Source organism: Lepidochelys kempii, chromosome 15 (assembly GCF_965140265.1).
Source record: "Lepidochelys kempii isolate rLepKem1 chromosome 15, rLepKem1.hap2, whole genome shotgun sequence".
NCBI classification, from domain to species: domain Eukaryota; kingdom Metazoa; phylum Chordata; order Testudines; family Cheloniidae; genus Lepidochelys; species Lepidochelys kempii.
This window is the reverse complement of record NC_133270.1, coordinates 24,187,028-24,204,095: the sequence shown is the minus strand read 5'-3', so window position 1 is coordinate 24,204,095 and position 17,068 is coordinate 24,187,028. Positions and strand designations below refer to the sequence as shown.

The 17,068-nt window shown below is 41.9% G+C and overlaps 1 protein-coding gene across 15 annotated transcripts in view; it reads right to left on the bottom strand.

Annotated features, from left to right (window-relative positions):
* Positions 1-17,068, bottom strand: part of NCOR2 (nuclear receptor corepressor 2) — a 412,043-nt gene that overhangs the window by 322,804 nt on the left and 72,171 nt on the right. The window contains exon 1 of one of the 15 annotated variants that reach the window (XM_073313443.1): positions 8,006-8,023. The exons of the other annotated variants lie outside the window; for them this stretch is intronic. The gene's annotated coding sequence lies outside the window, so the exon portion shown is untranslated. Of the gene's footprint in view, positions 1-8,005; positions 8,024-17,068 lie in introns of those variants that run through there. 15 annotated transcript variants of the gene reach the window in all.

The following is a 17,068-nucleotide window of genomic DNA, read 5'->3' as shown; positions in this document are numbered from 1 at the left end:
GCACAGTTTGTACCTTGGGGAAGTTTTTAAACCTAAGCTGGTAAGAATAAGCTTAGGGGGTCTTCATGAGAGTCCCCACATCTGACAGTCTCTAAACAAAAAAAAGGCAATGAGTGCCTGATCCTCCCCAAGAAACCCCCTTGCAGTTCCTTAGCTTTCTCCTAGCTGTTATGACTGTACCTAGCTACACTAAAATACATACCCTTTGTGTGTGTGGATAAATATCCACACAAAACCAGATGGACACTGCTACACTCATTTAATTTGCTTATATCAGGTTGAGATCATTTCACCAACACAAGCCACTAATGCTGTACCAGCGCAGATCAGTGCAATCACTAGGGCCCTACCAAATTCATGGTCCATTTTGGGTCAATTTCACAGTCATCAGATTTTTAAAATAGTAAATTTAATGTTTTTGGCTATTTAAAACCTTAAATTTCATGGTGTTATAATTATAGTTGTGGAATTGGGGGGGGGGGGCGGACCCAGCTCTGAAGGCAGCAGCGCAGAAGTAAGGGTGGCAATACCATGCCCCCACCTCCCAATAACCTGGCAACCCCCCTGCAACTCCCTTTCGGGTGAGGACCCCCAATTTGAAAAACGCTCGTCTCCTGTGTGAAATCTGTAAAGTATAGGCCAGATTTCACAGGGTGGGAAGCGGCACCAGATTTCACAGTCCGTGACGTTTTTCATGGCCGTGAATTTGGTAGGGCCCTAGCGATGACACACATCAACACTAGTGAGAATTTCCTTCTGTAGCTGGAGCCATGGCCAACACGTGGTTTGCCAAGAGAGTGGTGTGGGTTTGCTTCCTTAAGAAACACTTTCCAGGAGAGAATAAATAAAAAATTAGAAAAACAAAGTCAAGGAGAACAACAGTGCAAGTCCAAACAGAAGATTGTAACATTGGTTTAACAACACAAATCAAATAAAAAACAAGCACCGATTATATAGGCTGGCATTAAATAATTGGAAAAGTGAAAAGAACAGTGTCCTGCCATCCCTGTGTTCCATAGTGGAGTTAAATTTATCACAACAGGTAACTTGCTTTCTGCTCAAACATTTTCTCTGTATACTATTTGCAATAATAATCTTAAAGCAGCCATCAAGCAGATGCCAAACACCATAGAATGACATTCAAAAGAAAACTATCTATAAATCAGCTCAAGCCACAGACATCTGAGCAAGATTTTCCACTTAATTCAATTTACTGTAATCTCCCTGTTTAGTTAAAATGACAGAAATGCCAAAATGGGACTTGTCATCAACATAGCTCTTTGTGAAAAGGAAAATAAGGTTCTTGCACACAGTACCGACTATTCAGTTAGAAATGGCAAAACTATATTTCAGAGTCTGACTATTAACAGACACACCCATGTGCTTGTGCCAATTTTGTTTCCTTACCACCCAAAAAGAGGACAAAGGGCACGCTCCTTGTGTGTATAATCTGTGCAAAAATATGAGTTACTAGGCATGTCTTAAGGGATTGATTACTTGCCATTTTTGAAGGCCCTAAGCTTCGAAGTGTTAGATGCCTACATATAGCATCTACTGAGCTCCATCCTGTATCTCATGTATTACAAGGTCATATAGTTAGCCAATGATCTCCATTAAGGGACCTTTTCATTCTACTGCTTCAAAAACTTTACAACAGGGATGGAAAGGCCAGCACTATTGCTTTTCCCTCCCTCCATTTTTATTAACACAAAGGATAATTGCCTCTTTCCCTGGGATTTTATTCACACACTCACGCCAAATTAGCACTTCAGTCATATCTATTTTCAAAGGCCGCAAAAACAAAGTCATTATCCAAGAATCCGAGCAAGTGAAAGAAGAATACCTACCGCCAGGTGCGGGTTCCTCATGTATTATTTAACAAGAACTCTATTGGCAAAACTGGTGTTGTTTTTATATAAAAGCTAATAGAAATTGTACCTCCAGGTGTCAAAACACTGATGCTAATTCCTGCTGCCTCAGACATCTTGATGTTTCAATTTTAGCAGTATGAGGAGCCTGCAGGGAATCCGAGAGGGTAAAGCACTTGTACTCAAAGAGAAGCAAGTAGGAGAAGGAGAGCCCTTTTATTTCTTTATAAAGAGCCCAGGGGAGCAGTTCCACTATCAGATCTGGTTCCCTGATCCCTCTGTTCCTTCAAAGAGGCAAAAGACAGATAGGCTAAACAATAGGCGATTGTATCATGCCGACAGCGGCATCAACAAGACCACTAAGGAGAAGCACGAAGATGAAAAATAAACAAATGGGAGACTTCACTGGAGTTCAGCAGGATGTGAACAGTCATTATTATTGAGATTTTTAAAAAACACACTCAAATGGACTGGCCAGCACGTAAAGACCTGCACCTAACAGAAAAATTGGAAGGTTTTTTGTGCCCTTCCCTCCCCCCCAAACTTCAAACTGTGTTTCTCCATTTTTTCTGCCCATGGCACGAGGAAGGATTATGGATACGCTTCAGACATATACCTGCAGCACATAATGCTTAAGTCTACTCTACTATCAGCATGTCGGATGCCAACTGACTTCTGTAGGAGCTACGCATGCTTACAGCAATGCAGAATTTACTCCACATAGGGTCTCCTCTATCCATAGCTACATTTATATTTAAGCAGCTAGTTACTATTTTCCTTTTTAATGCAGAATAGTTGTACTTCCAAAGTATTCACTATTAGTAAATAGATAGTCTTCTCCTGTACTTTACATTCCTCACAGGGCACCACAGCAGAGGGTCTCTCAACGCTTCGATCAGGGGCTCTTCTTGTGATCTCTCCCTAGTTGACCACCTTCAGGACGGAAATTTGGTGCCCAAGATCTCAGGCCCCTTCCACCAGTTATTTAGCTTTTAAAGACAGGTTTCAGAGTAACAGCTGTGTTAGTCTGTATTCGCAAAAAGAAAAGGAGTACTTGTGGCACCTTAGAGACTAACCAATTTATTTGAGCATAAGCTTTCGTGAGCTACAGCTCACTTCATCGGATGCGTACTGTGGAAAGTGTAGAAGATCTTTCTATACACACAAAGCATGAAAAAATACCTCCCCCCACCCCACTCTAGATAAGCTATTACCAGTAGGAGAGTGGGGTGGGGAGAGGTATTTTTTCATGCTTTGTGTGTATAAAAAGATCTTCTACACTTTCCACAGTATGCATCCGATGAAGTGAGCTGTAGCTCACGAAAGCTTATGCTCAAATAAATTGGTTAGTCCCCAAGGTGCCACAAGTACTCCTTTTCTTTTAGCTTTTAAAGTGAGTTCACATTTGATGCTCAATGACACGAGCTGATCCCCACCGCCCCAACAGACAAATCCACAATAGGGTAGCTACATTTTGCTGCCTGCAAAATATCACACTAATGGACTGGTGTGAAGCACTAGTAAAGCAAACCTTAAGTTCTTATCACAATGCAGTGGTTCGTTGCTAAGAGGTTTCCCAAGGATATTTCTTGCACATCTCTACCACATATTTACTTGTTATTTATACTTCAGTAGTGCCTAGACATCTCAACTGATTGTGAGCCCATTGTGCTTGGCGCTGCACAAATACACAGTATGCGGCAGTCCCTACTCTGAAGATCTTACAACCTAAATAGGCCAGGCAGACAACGGGCAGGAGGAGAAACAATGGCAGCGAAGAGGTGAAGTGACTTGCCCAAAGCAACACAGCAGGTCAGTGGCACAGCCAGGATTAAAGGCAGGCTGAAGCGCCAGCCCCATCCATCGGAACATTCAGCCATACGCTATAATTGAGTGGTTATCAGCCACCCTTTCGAAGCATGGAAATTTTCAGTCCCACAGAAACTCAACTATTTAATCTGCTAATCTTTAAATCTTTCTGAAACTGCATTTAAAAAATTATTACTGAACTCCCTTCTCATCCACCTTCGGAATGTCTCCACCTCCTTTATTATTAATTATTATTATTTTTTAACTCCTACACCACACAAAAACCACTGTGGCAATATAATTTTGAGACCCCAGCACCAACTCTCTGCTGATTTAAACCCAGCAAGTAGTGAGCTCTGAAAGCTGGATTTTCCAGTTTCCAGTTCAGAATTTACTAGCCAATTATGTGTCCCCTGATGCAAGGTGAGGGGATGAGGAGAGAGCTAAATGACGTTAAACAATAACTCCTGGAGGCAAACAACTAGCCTCTTTATGACCTCTGAAGCATTCCACTGTCGAACAATGAGGGACAGCGAGTCTGCAACCCTCCAGTTTATGAGTCAGTAGGACAAACGTTGGCTTAACTGGGACACTATGTGAAGACATGGCCTTGGCTGACTTGAGCTATAAACTGGTCATCTTTATCGCTGATTTTATCCTACCATGCAATGAAAACTATGCGCACACGCAGGGCTGTTAACCAGATGTCTGACTGACACCTGGATACAGAGAGCACATTACATCACTGTGAGATCCATAGCCCCCCAGAGCCAACCTACAGCCAAATACCACCAAATATCCAGCTCCAGGTTACAATAAATCATGAATTAGCAGACCTAGATTAAACAGTCCTTTCTGATCCGTTTGCACATATACCTAGTGAAGCAGGATCACGTAAGAGCCAACAACTTCCCTCTCCAGAGCACTGAATGGTCACAAGCACTGCAGATTTTAGAGACAAATGGAACACCAGCATGTGGCCTGCACACCTTTTCCCCATCTGTCGCCAAGAGAAGAGAAGAAAAAAACGACAGAAAGCAAAAAGTCACAGACACAGCAAGATTCCACTGGGCACACAATGCATGTGACAAGCATGGAAACAGCAACTGCAGAATGCGTAAGCAGTTCTGTACTAGCCTTTAAAAAAAAAAAAAAAAAATTCCCTGTACAGTCACTTGATGAGCGACACAAAGGTCTTGGAGGGATTCCAGGTTAGATCGTGAACTTTGGCAACCTAATCTAGAAGCCTGGTTTTTTAAACAGCACCAAGGAAATTCCAGAGGTAAAGTGAATTAATGAGACCGAGCGCACATAAGAGGGAGCAGCGACTGCTGCCCACCATGTTCACTAAGGCCAGCTTCCTGTAGAGACAGTCATGCAAGTGCTTACCCTTGGAAGTCTATGGGAATAGTAAACATGGACAGATGGTTCAGCAGGTGATTAAACGTTTGCAGGATCAGGGCCTAAGACCCTAGGCAGTGGGCATCAAAGGCCAGGGCAGGATAAGCCTCCCCTAACCCAGTCCATGGCCCAGCCCATGTTCCACCCCAAGGCCCTGCCTCTCTCTCCCTCTCCCCTCAAGCTAGCAGGTAGCCTGGCACTTGGACCTCCCAGCAGCCAGGACCACCCGGGTCGACTCGGGCCAGCCGGCAGCTAAGGGCAGTTGGGGCATGCGGGCTGGGGCTCCTCGCGGGGGGAGGGGGAAATGCTGGAAGGAAGAAGGGTCGGGACCAGCAGGTTAGCCTCCCTAAAGGCGGGAATCACCCACTGCCCATGCCAAGACTCTTTAGACCCGATTCTGGTTTCATATCAATGTGACTTCAGTCCCTCCTGATTTACACTGGTGTAAGTGGAATCAGAATCAGAGCACGCCTTTCTCTCTAATCTGAGTACTGCACAATTTTCCCAGACAAATGAACCAAGCCCCCTTTCCAACTGGCAATGCTGCTTCAATATCATTTACAGCCTGCTAACATTCCACCGTCTCCCACTTATTTCCAGCAATCCTTGGGAGACACGTTGCGAGAAGCAGGAAGGCAACAAATGTGTCTCATAATCCACAGTATAAACTTTACGAGATAATGACTTCATCCTAAACAGGGGGTGAGGGGGCGTTGAATTGCCAACCACTCATTTTCCACACCAAAAAAAAAAAAAAACACAACCCTGTATTTATGAGAAAAGGCCATTTTACTAGACTTAAAAAAAAAGAAAAGAAAAGAAAAAAACACCCACACCACCGCATGAAACTGAACAGACCCGCCTTCTGATATAGCACCGGTGCAGCTTCACGAGTGCTTGGAGTAAGGGCATCCTAGCTTCAAAATAAGACGCTGAAACGGCACCAGCTGGGACTTTCAGAAATCACAGGCTGCCGTGCAAACATCTTTCATATTCTTCCTTTTAGTTTTAAGAGGCTCCAATAAGCATGGGAGGAATTTCCAAGTTTCCCTAATGTACTCCTGTGTGCAAGCTACCTGCATAAACAACAACTGGCAACTGCAATGTCAGCCCAGGTAGCTGAGAGCAGGCCATCAAACGTCACTCTGTGGTGAGTAATAACTGTGATCCACGTAATTAATTTTGCCCAGACCGAGCCAGAGGTTTGAAACCTACACATAATCATATTACATGTGCACATATATATAAAATAAGTGTGCGCACACACACACTTACTTACATCTACTATGGTTTCAAACATATATTATGCGTATGTTACATATACACACACGCAGGTCCTAGCAAAAGAACAGAACATACAGTTCATCTTGGCACGAATCCCAGGAATAAAACTTGAAGTAACAAATCTAACTCCACTTTAGTCCAACAGTATCTGTGGTAATATCTGTTACAGAATAGAACAGCATTACAGATCATTAAATTACTGAATTATTGTGTGTTCCACACCCATGGGTTTTTTTTGGTAATGAGAACGGAGTATTATTTCAAGAGACACTGTCAACTGGAAAAGTTACACTGCTCTCTGAAAATTGTGTACCCACTATAATTGTTTATAGCTCCATAATGCTTACTATTATAACTGATGGAAGTTAGCTAAATAAAAACTTTTGCAGTCAGTTTACTTGGTGCAACTGATATAGTCAGTTTCATCATTTCTCTCTATAGCCAAAAGGGCCCAATCATGCAGACACTAACCTGACAGTAACTTTACTCAGAGGAGTAGTTCAATTGATAATACTACATAGCGTACAGGTAAATGTATTGTAGTCTACAGAAGTGCAGGCCACATGACAGCTCTGCGACTAATAAATCTTTATACATTATACAACGATGATGAATCTGACAGCACCAGCAGATTAGCAAGGATTTAGAACACAACCATTGTGTATCACTGTACACTGAAACACAATTTAAAAACCAGAGATATGTGTTTTCCTCCAATTGCAGAAGCAAGTTTTCAAGATGGCAAAGCAGTCTCTTCCACCATCAAAACAATCTCAGTTCACGCACTTACATTGTTCTTTGAACCCTAGATCTCAAACTTGTTTTCTTGATGGAGACATTGAGTCACAGAGACGGGAAGTGATTTGCCCAAGGTCACTCAGAAGAAAATGTCACTTAATCGAGGTCTCCCTATGCCCCATCTTTAGGAGCACTTAATCCACAGGAGGGTAAATAATATGTTAAGAACACATGAGTATTAGGCTTGCTGATGACTACCATACAACAGCGCATATAGTTAGCAAAAAAATATCACTGCCAAACTTGGCATCTACGTTTGTGAGCTGAGTTTACAAGCAACATCTCCACTGAAACAACAGCTGCAAACTCCCAACTGCCTGGCTTAAGTTAAGACACATCGCAGTGCGGTTTTGGGCAAACCCAAATTAAGCCATCATTTGCAGGCTGCTTCAAGAACGAACAAACCGGCATTAATGATATGCATATGTCAAGAGCCACCCCTCAAAAGCAGGAAGCATCAATAACTGCAGTGATCACACAAATACATCTGCAGTGAGCCAGACCAAGACGCTTGGCTCAAGAAACTTTCCTCCTCTCAAAAAAGTGAGAGGTGTTTTACAAAATTGGGGGGGGAGGGGCGTGAAATCCACCCACATAAGAAGCAGCGACTCCCAATCTTTCACGAAAGAAGATAAGAAAAAGTAGGCAACTGGCCACTTCTGGGGAACCAGAAAAAGTGAGCGCTCAACCTCCACTGCTATAACCACAGCCTTTCGGCTGCAGGGCCAAGTCCCTGTGGTACAAAGGAACTTCTTGCAGAAGCCAATGGCCTACTTTAGATCCCCAGACTCAATGCAGCCCAAACAAAGCACTTCAGAGCAGCCCCACCAGAGCAGCCCACTTACCTAGTAACATCTGCGTGCCACCTACCTAACCCTGGGCACCCCAACGCAATGTTAGCCACCTCAGCTTCAATAAATAAATAAATAAATGGGGGCCACACAGTCTTAAAACCAAGCTGGAAATGCAATGGAAAGCCTGTAATTATTTCTCAATGCTCCTGCCAGCCTCAGCCTATAAACACTGTGCATTACATAAGTCCACCCCTCCTGTTTTGCAGCCAAAGTATGAGCTTTTCCTCCAGCTCTGGCAGTGAGTAATAATTCCTTGTAGTCATGGTAACACTGGCCGGCTTCCAGCAGACAAAGGGAGACTTGAAATACTGCTAGGCCTTTTTATAGCTCAGCTCTAAAAAAAATCTCTAAAAAAATTAGCTATCTTATGGCTGACCCAACTCAACATCCTCTCCTTTTTAACCATTTCCTTCCTGTGCTAACACACAATTATGGGCTCTCAAAACGCACACAGGTGTATGGTCTGCAACTTGCAATCTTAAAATAGTAGCCATGCTTTCCCCCCCCCCCTTAAAGGGACTGTTTCTGATCCACTGTACTGTATGCTCTCACATCAGGCACATTTCCATTTTAATGGATTGGCGGGCTTCTTCTCACTCTACAAACTAACCTCCTGCCAGAGGGGGCCCAACAATCACAGAAGTGTTTGCAGTAATCGCCACAGGCTTTTCATTTGATTTGGTTACTCAGTGGGTGCCTTCACTGCAGCGTTAACAGAAAAGTTATTTACACTCCAGTTACTGCTCTGGAGTAGGCCTCGCTCAAGCGAGAGCAGCCTTGATGCGACGTTACATTTGAGCTGCTGTATCCACTACCACTGCATTCACTTGTGTATCGCCAGAACTAACAGGGGCACAGTCGGTGGTTCTCAGCACTACAGTAAGCGGAGCTCTATGGTTTCTTTCCCAGTGACCTGTGGGAGAATCTGCCTGTCATTTCTGGGCACACAGGAGAATTGTGGGAAGGCATGCAAAGACTAGCAGCATTGGGCGGATCTAGCCTGCATCCACACTAGAAACTGCTCAGGTTAGCTTGCATCATGGGTTGTGCTCAGTCAAGCTTTAGCCTGTGCCCCCTCTTGGATCAGCTAACACAAGTTAAAAACAGTACTGCAGCAGAATTAAACGTGTGTGTGTGTGTCCATCCGCTCGGAAGTTAGTACTATCCATCAGTAAGCACACCACAGTATCAGAGATACCCCCATTATTTCCACTGGTGGTGGTGACGATCGCAAGTCTCATGAGTATTTGCAGTTTTTCTTAAAGTCCTAGCTCCTGGAGAGAAGCGATTATGTGAGAATCTCAGCTTCAGGTTTTTTTTTTTTAAAATGGCCGAGTTTAATCCTCATGATTGCAGAGAAGAGCGTGAAACTGTACCCCAAATGCACCCTAAAGACTTTGTTTTATATATAAATAAAACAAACAAAACAAAAAAGCCACCCAAAGGCAAAGTAAAAGAACAAACTTTTTCTATATTTGTCCATCTCATGATTTTGGGGGGCATTACTTATTTTTTGGATGCCTGAGGCTCGCAATACTGCTAGTAGTTCATGTTTAATTGCTCACTGTACCAGTAAAAATCTTTATGGTTTGTATGAAACATACTGCAGAAGTGTTCAAAATAGCAGGCCTCACTTAAAGCGTACTGCTGTTAAAATCTTTAATATAGCGCCGCATTTCCTTGTATCATAAACCCTGACTAACCCTCACAGTTACCATCTGCACAAAAAGTTGACAGTCTCTCCTCACCTCTTAGCGTTTACCAGGATGTGGTAAGTGTTGGCAGATGCTGGCTTTTAAATGACACCTACCTGTATAGCAAAACCCCCAAATGGCCAAAATTAGCAGTCTTGCCTCAGATAATCAAACATGTTTTGCTAATGCACTGCCAGGCAAAGAAAGTCCACATGTGATAAAGAAACACAATGACTGATCATTTTTTTCTATCGTAGAAGACATGCTAGTCTTGCGAGCTAAGAAATGACATAAGTGGAAGACTTAATCATTAAAAAGACTTCAAACACTTCTCTGCTGGACAGGCCTCCAGAGATAAATAAAAAATATTAAGTGTCCCATACTTGTTGTTTGGTGGGGGGGAAGGGGGAGGGGAAGGGAAAGGGGAAGGGGAACTAGTGAATTTTCTGAGTTTCACCCCAACAAACAACAGGCATGTGGACCATTAAGAGTCCAACTCTCCTACAGACTTCAGTGTGAGCAAACCCAGGCATGTCATTATACAACAGATATTGGGCTAATTCAGCCCTCAATTACATCAGTGCCACCCCAATGGACTTCAGGTCACATGACTGATGCAATAGTAACTACGAATAGAATCGGTTTGGTCTACTGCATGAAACTCAAAGGCAGCAGACTCTTTTAAAGTTTGTTACCACGAAATGACCCCCAAAAAAAGAGAGGATTACCAAGTGCCTCCCAATCTTGTTCTGAAGTTGACATACTTGAACAACAATGAGAAGGATGTAGTCTAACCCTCCATGCTCCAACACATCATTGGCATCCATCTGGGAAGAGGATGCTTAGGTGTCCTGCTAACCAACAAATAGAATCCACACCAGACTCAAGAGGAACAACGGGCTTTAGAAAGGAAAACAATAGCTTTGGGAGAATCTTGCTATTCCGGCATAGGCCAACTTTTCTTCTGAAGTCAGGAGCATCCAAAAGTCAACCCCATGTATGGAGGTCTGATCTCAGAGGGGGAATAAAGGTATAAAACTACAAAGCATTGCTAAAACTTTAAATAGTATCATACTGTACATGGAAACTGTTCCTTCAGCTTAAAATCATAACTAAGGAGACTTTTCTTTATAGCTCTGGAGTTGCTCCAACTCCCATTGTTAAATTATTTTAAAAAATCTTCCCACTCTAAGGCATCTGTAAAACATTAAAACATTAAATTACTAACTTTATTTTTTGCACTGTTGTAGTAGAGTTGAACGCCAGATATGAGAAAAACAAGGTCAGTGAGATCAACCTGAAGAAGAGCTTTTATTGGATCAACCTGAAGAAGAGCTCTTTGACGCTCAAAAGCTTGTCTCTTTCCCCAACAGCTGCTGATCCAATTAAAACAAAAACAAAACAAAAAAAGACCTCATCTCCACTCTCTCTCAACTTCTTTATTCACCTTTAAAACATTAAATAATTATTTTTCCCTCAAACCCAAGAATTTCTCTATTCAGAAGAAACTGTGACCAATGATACTTCCTAATATAATGCATTTTTGAAAGAGCCTTTTGCATCTACCCAGGACACTTACCTCAATACAGCATCTACACAGGTTTAAACATCAAAACAGATCCAACTTTTTCAAGGTTAGTAAAAAGTAGATTCCATAAGTATGGGAGCTAGCCCTGAATATAATCCACTGATAACTAGGACAAACCAATATATAAGAAGAATCTGACTGCAGAAAACTACCAGGAACGTAAGAAACAACAGTTCTAGTCATTAAAAACATTACAGAACCAAAAGCCAAATTCTTGTGGGTGTGACCCATATTAATCCAGTGTGGGACTTTGTCTCCTTCTAGGTGCTGAACCACGTAGAGAACTGGGTCAGCTATTGCCATCATTATAATGGATTTTGTCCTTCAGCTCAGGCAGAAGCAGCTAAATCTGAAAGCATGAGAAGTTGCAGGCTCAATCCCTGCAGACAACCTTAGAAGGTGTAGTTATATTTTATTTTGGGTAGGACTTGGAGTCAAGTCCCTCTGAAGTCAATAGAAGCTTGGCTACCAATTTCAGTGCAGCCAGCATTTCACCGTCAGTCTTCAAAAACTTTGGCCTATCCACTACAAGTGGCCTACAAACCATTTGCTGGTGGTCCACAGACAGCTGCCTAGTCACAAGTCTCTGCATTTCTAGCTTCTAACAAGGCAGCCGAAGACATTTATTAAATACTTCTTCACGAAAACAATTGTTGCCATTGCCACAGGGGTGTTCTGAGGTGGCAGAGTGCAGCGGAGGTGGTTCACAGGATCACAAATGAGAAGGGATGTGTCCATGAGGCAATCTCAGTATTAAGATGCAATCCACACTATGAAAGTGTTTGAAATCTGGGATACAAGATATCTGGTGAAATGGTTCCCTGGAAAGATCAATGCTGCATTGTTCTAGCTGGGAGTCATCTACTAACATGCTCCTCAAAGGCTAAAAATGCCTTATTAAGCATTTTTATTATACCATTATTAAAATCACAAAATTGCAGGTTTACCAGCTTCTTGCATTGGAGGTGGTGCATTTCCTAGGAAGAGTAATTCACAATTTCACCGTCACAATGACTGTACGCTCCAACACAATACAGGGGAGGAGGGGAGGAGCAATTCCAGAAATGGAAAAGGACTAACTCAGAGAAAAAAATGCTAACCTGGGCACCAATAAACTGCAGCATCCACACATTACCACTATCATCTTTTTTCTGACGATAACACCTTATATCTCAGTGATTTTCATGGACTTTCTCTCTGGTTACTCACAGCAGTTCTACCAAAGGCAAGATTTTTTTTGATTTTTTTTTTAAATAAAATGTAACAAAAAAAACAAACAAACAAAAAACCCACAAGTGTTGAAATTTGTAGAAAATCCCACTAATTATCCCAAGCAGCATCCTAAGCTAATTATATTGTTCAGTCACCTATGTTCTAAAGTAGATTGAGATACATTTTAAAAATGATGGAATTTTTGAAAATTAGTAAGAGACACGATGATTGTTTCATTTCCCCAACAAACTACCCCTTTGTCACAAACCATCTTCAAGAGGAGTAATTATTTAACCAAATCACTGTCGCAGTATAGTCAGTAGCTAAGAAGATCTTTTGCTTGTATTAAGCTTTGCTTCTGTATTACAGACGGCAGCATATTCTGGCATCAAAATATAAAAAAAGCAAAACAAGGAAATAAATTGACACACATTCCTTCCCCCAACTCCCTATTAATAATGTAGGGTTGCCGACTGACTGAAGCTATTCCGGGAGATTCCCCCCCCCCAGCATGACGTAATGTCATTTTCTTAAAATAGCCTATTAAAATCTCCCAGATTGCTTTCAATAGTCATCGGGAGACCAATGCTGTTTCCGGGAGACTCCAGGTCAATCCAAGAGGGTTGGCAACCCTATATTAAGAAGAAGAGGCCTACTGGGAGTGGACCAGGAAAGGAAAGAAAGAGAGCTACTCAAGGCTCAACTCAACAGCTGGGATTCCCAGAACAATATGCATCTAATTCAGTCTGTAACACCAATTTGTAGGGGAGATTTTCAATTGTATATTGTTCTGAGCCCCACAATTCCAGCAAATGGGATTAAAAATTAACCCACAAACAAAAAACATGCTTTGCCAACCATTGGGGGGGAGGGAAGAGATCAAATCAACCCAGATGAAAACAGATTAGAGAGAAAGAAAATAAATTTTGCCTCAGAGAAATAATCTGGACACACATACACACACAGAAAAATTAGGGGCCTGATCCAAAGCCTGCTCAAACCAGTAGAGTCTTTCCAGTGATTTCAATGAGCTTTGGAGCACGCCCTTGGGAAATGCCTTGCCTATGATCGATTATTTGAAAAACCCCTTAGTTTTAAATGAATATCAGTGACATGAGTTAGATATAGTCTGTGATAAGTTTTGTTCATCAACTTGTTACTGTCCAGGAATGGAAACCATAACGACCAAATAAATTAAACCAAACTGGGGAAATCTAGTAAGCAATGGAAGAGATCACTGAGAAAATCAATAGAAATACACGACCAGCAACAGAACAAATCCTTAGGAAGACAAAAAAAAAAAAAAAAAATCATTCCATGCTGGATACAAGGAGACTGGAAAGTATAACAGGAGGTAGATGAACTATAAAGTATGGCCACAAGATACGTAGAGCCATAAACAGGCATGAGAATAAAACACACAGCCACCACTGGCTCAGAAGTTGTGGTAATTGGTGTTTCTCAATTGGAGGCTGAATATTCCAGAGAGGCCCCAGTCTCCTCTGTTCAGGAAATGGCAAACCAAGAGCCTAATATTCAATACTGAATGGTCAATACTCAGAACTAAATTCCAAATCAACGTGCCCTTATTTGCAGAGTCCTAAATAGAAATCTCCCAGCAAGAAAGAAAAATTAATAGGGCAGTGCCTTGTCCATATAATTAAAATATATTTCCTACATGCACCATTGTTTTCATTTTATCTCCAGCTGAAGCCCATCTCTTATACCCTAATGCTCCATTTGTTTGGACCCAGCGCACCCTCTGTGCTTAGAAGAGGAACGTTATGACAAAGGCTGGGAATATTGGAGGGACAGGTTGGATAAGGGAGGTCACAGATCAAGTCATATGCTTCAATATCTTGTCTATAAGGGCTTAGCCAATCCATGTAGTGTTAGAGCAGGATCCTAATATTAGAAACAAAACATGTTTATCTTCTGTGTGCCCAGGCCAAAAATAAACCCCAGCCTTGTAACAGCTTTGATATAGGAGCTGACCTAGAGATAAATGAAGAGAATTTCCATAATAGATTCAATTGGAAGATTCAGCTCCCAACTACCAGAGATCAAACATGGAGATCATTTAACCAGAGTAGCAACTTTCAACTTGCAGGCCCTTAATCATAAAGTTACAGGCTCAATTAGGAATGAAAAATGTTTGAATATATTTTTCATTATTTGAATGAGAGACATGGAAATCTCTCAATTAAAATAAAGCTAAAAAAAATAACAAATTTTAGTAAAACAAAGTATTTTGTTTTGTTTAAAGCACACTACATTTTCCCACAGCTGTCTAGGTTAATTGCATGTACACGAACGATTTCTAACTGGTTTAGACATCAGTCTCAGATGTTGCTTTTGGCTTCCTTAATAATGTAGCTGCCCAGCAACTCATTTTGATCTTAGTAAACGGTCTCATATTAAATTTTCATATATTCGTCTGTGACTATCACTAGTAAATGCATTTTTCCCTTATGAGATTCATTCGATCTCCGGTCTACACGGTTGTTAACCACCCGTTTACATGCTGGTGTTTTCTTTAAGATTACATCATTCCTGTATCATTTCAGGACCCTTTGTGGAGAGCCTATGACCGTAAATCACTTGGTACCACAAGCTATTTAGTTATATAAGCATACATCTACCACCTAATCAACACTGCATAGCACAATTACAACAGCCAAAGGAATAGTCACATAAGCATCTAGCCTGACCTTCGGATGGGGTGGGATCTGAGTTACCCAGGAAAGAATTTTCTGCAGCATCTGGCTGGTGAATCTTGCCCATATGCTCAGGGTTCAGCTGATCACCACATTTGCAGTCAGGAAGGAATTTTCCTCCAGGGCAGATTGGAAGAGGCCCTGGAGGTTTTTCACCTTCCTCTGTAGCATGGGGCACGGGTCACCTGTTGGAGGATTCTCTGCTTCTTGAAGTCTTTAAATCACGATTTGAGGACTTCAATAGCTCAGACATAGGGGAGAGGTTTTTTGCAGGAGTGGGTGGGTCAGATTCTGTAGCCTGCGTTGTGCAGGAGGTCGGACTAGATGATCATAATGGTCCCTTCTGAACTTAGTATTTATGAATCTATGAAAAAAAGAAAAACCACCCACACACACACACGCCACACAATTTCACCCAGTAATTCCGGCATCTAAACACAACTACTTGTGGTTGACCTAGAGCATATTTTAAAAATACACCCCCCAACCCCACTCCTGATTTCTCCAAGTAATGGAGAATTTACCACATCCCTTAGTAATCTCTTCCAATGGATAATTACCCTCATTGCTGAATATGGTCCCTGTTAAATGTGACCATGTGGGTCCTCAAAAGGAGCTAAAGAATTCCAGCTATTCAGTTCCAGAATTCTATAAGTAACCATGTCTTCTCAAGGTAGCCACATTTATCTACTGGTTCTAGAACATTACTTGCTAGAACCTTGCAAAATTAACCACGGTGAAATTAAGGAGTGTCATATGGTAGCTTCCTCAGAGCTGCCCGCCATGTCACCAAATTAACTTCACCTACACCAGCATTGTGATCGGTGGGATGGTGATCAATAGGCTCCACAAGTCTCTTTCGATGACTGAGATCCCAATGAACAGCCCTGGGACGACTTCTCTCTCCAGTGGCTCACCTTTGTAACTGACTGCGGGCAGCTGACGCGATTTATTGTTTAACACACCTGCTCCGGCATGTTCCAATTCACTCTAGACATGTTCAAATCCTCTCTTTGCTGAATGTTTTTCCCCCTGCTGTGAAAGGTCGCATCCCCTACCGCCTTAAAACTCCTTAAAGGTATATATTGTAGCTTACAATCACATCTGCTTCCGATCTTCTGGAGAGAACTTTTTGTTTGGAAGGAAGTTGTTTTTTTACAGTAAGTCAAGCTCCGCGATCTCCAAGCGCCATCCAGAAAGAAGAATCTCACACTGGATGAAGTAACCATTGCTTAAACACCCTGTCATTGCCACAAGCTGCAACTCTGGCCTTCTGATTCTGCTTCCAAAGCCATTCTAGAAAATATTCCCTAGCAAGTCTCCCAAGGACCTTTCCTATCGTCATGCCTTATGGTAAAATAAAGTTAGATCTGCCCAAACTCTGACCTTGTTTACTCCTATCAAGTCCCATTGGATTTCAATTTCTGCATAAAACTATTACCTAAAATCACAGGCATTTAAGACAAAAAGATACCAGTTAATCTGGTAATCCGGGAGTTTGGTCCTCCAGGTTTCCTAGCATATATCAACCTAATTTAAGTAGTAATGAGGATTCCATCTCTTCCTCCATAGAAGGTCTCACTGTCAGGAAATTCCTCCTGATATTCAGCCTAAACACATTACTCTCTGATACCACGGTGATACATGTGCTGTAAATAATCAGGATGGATTAGATATTTCTTTTAGTAACTTGGGGGAACATTTTCCGAAATGCCCAAGTCCTGTTGACTCTCAATGGGATTTACACTCTTAAGTGATTAAAGGCACTTCTGACAATGGGACTGAGTGCTCTTGAAAATTTTTCCCTTCATCTCATTAGCTCTAGTTCTTACCTCTTCTACAA